The sequence below is a fragment of the Lactuca serriola genome, chromosome 9 (genome assembly GCF_051521515.1).
Source record: "Lactuca serriola cultivar US96UC23 chromosome 9, Lser_US96UC23_V15, whole genome shotgun sequence".
NCBI classification, from domain to species: domain Eukaryota; kingdom Viridiplantae; phylum Streptophyta; class Magnoliopsida; order Asterales; family Asteraceae; genus Lactuca; species Lactuca serriola.
In genome coordinates, this window is record NC_136416.1 from 6297107 (window position 1) to 6299127 (window position 2021).

General features: G+C 47.6%; 1 pseudogene; it reads left to right on the top strand.

The window, feature by feature from the left end:
• Positions 1 to 1429: 1429 nt before the first annotated feature.
• LOC145077391 (5S ribosomal RNA) lies at positions 1430 to 1547 on the top strand (annotated as a pseudogene).
• The last annotated feature ends 474 nt before the right edge of the window (positions 1548 to 2021 follow it).

A 2021-nucleotide genomic window follows, 5' to 3' on the forward strand; every position in this document is an offset into this window, starting at 1 on the left:
TGTTTATGAAAGGTAGTATACACTCACTTGATCAGAAGATGATCGGACAGCACTACGACTTGCAGAAGTAGTAATCCACAGCAGATCTGGAAGATCTCCACAAAAATCGAACTTCTCGCGGGCAGAGCTTCGGCTCGGGAACCGCACTTCTCGGGATCTTCGGGATCTCGGGACTTGCCTCGGGTCTCGGGGTTGATACCGGGGCTTCGGGGTACTTCTGGCACGCAAATCGAGGTAAAACGGGAGAGAGAAGAGAGAAAATAGCAACCCTAAACGTCTGGCCCTTCAAATATATTTATAGGGCAAATTTGGCCCTTGCCACGTCGTGGCAACCTTGTTCCACGTCGTGGGCTTGGTCGTCACTGCATGCGTCATCCCAAGTTGCATCTGGGGGCCTTCCGGAGGTGTCAGGACACTTGCCACGTCGTGGCAATCTTATTCCACGTTGTGGGCTCTGACAGTTTTGGGGTTTCGCGCCCCGAACTTCAGAAATTCATAACTTTCGCATACGAACTCCGTTTTCGACGTTCTTTATATCGCCGCGAAGGTGAGATTATGCTCTACAACTCTCATTTAGACTCCATTGGCTAATTTTGACTTTATTTTTAATATATTATAAGTATATTACTTATATATTATCTTGAGTAGGCCGGGACAGGAAAACTCCGTTCGAAATTCATAACTCCTTCATCTGAACTCCGATTCCGTCCGTCTTTCCGTCGTTGCACTACTATCGATGAGATCTTCAATTCTCATTTATATCACTAAGGATAGATATCTATCTACCTTAAATTCACTATCTACGTCACGCTGGGTCACGCTGGGTCGTGCCGGTTCTGTCGTGAAACTTCGACAGGTCATAACTTCTTCGTTATAACTCGGATTTTGGCGTTCTTTATATGCACGGAAACCTTGTGACATATACTACAACTTGGTTAAGATTAATCCTTCTAAATAATCTTCCATCAAAAAGTCATTTTTGATGCTTAACGTCTCTAAATTGACTAGCCCTGATCTACGGGCGTTACAATTAAAGTGGGTTAGATCTGATCCCACATCGGCTTGGAAGGAGAACTAAACACTCCTTATATGGGGTGTGGATACCTTCCCTATCACAACGCATTTTAAAGCCATGAGGGCAGCAGATCCCATAAGAACTCTGCAGTTAAGCGTGCTCGGGCGGGAGTAGTACCAGGATGGGTGACCCCCTGGGAAGTCCTCGTGCCGAGTGGCCCAAAGCGGACAATATTGTGATACGTGCCAGAGGGGGATGTTACAAATGGTATCAGAGCCAGGGCACGGGTCGATGTGTTCGACGGGGACGTTGAACCCTATAATGGGGGGTGAAAGTGGGTTAGATCTGATCCCACATCGGCTTGGAAGGAGAACTAAACACTCCTTATATGGGGTGTGGATACCTTCCCTATCACAACGCGTTTTAAAGCCGTGAGGGCAGCAGATCCCATAAGAACTCTGCAGTTAAGCATGCTCGGGCGGGAGTAGTACCAGGATGGGTGACCCCCTGGGAAGTCCTCGTGCCGAGTGGCCCAAAGCGGACAATATTGTGATACGTGCCAGAGGGGGATGTTACAATAATCATATAATATTTCATAATATTGTTTACTTTTAAAAGTTACAAAACATGATAACTGAACGTGTATGTTACACTCTGGTGCCCCACACACCTTGAACTCCCAGAACGAGGGAGTTTGGGCCCCGACCTGGCCCACAACAATCTTAGCTCTGAATTCCTTGAGCCTCTCCTCCATTATCTTCATCGTGACATCCTTGATCGTCCCAAAGATAACTGGGGTGGCGTCAAGGATGTCCCTCGTAACCTTAGCTGCGATGAGCTCACGCAGCGTCTCGTCAATCGGCTCGATACCATCGCCCGACCCAGATCCAGATCCCGATCCTAATCCCCCAGCCCCATGTCGTGTCATCACCACAATGTACTGCAATACCATAAAACATAATGATCAGGATGTATATAAAGGGGATCCTCCCACACCGGTCCTCCT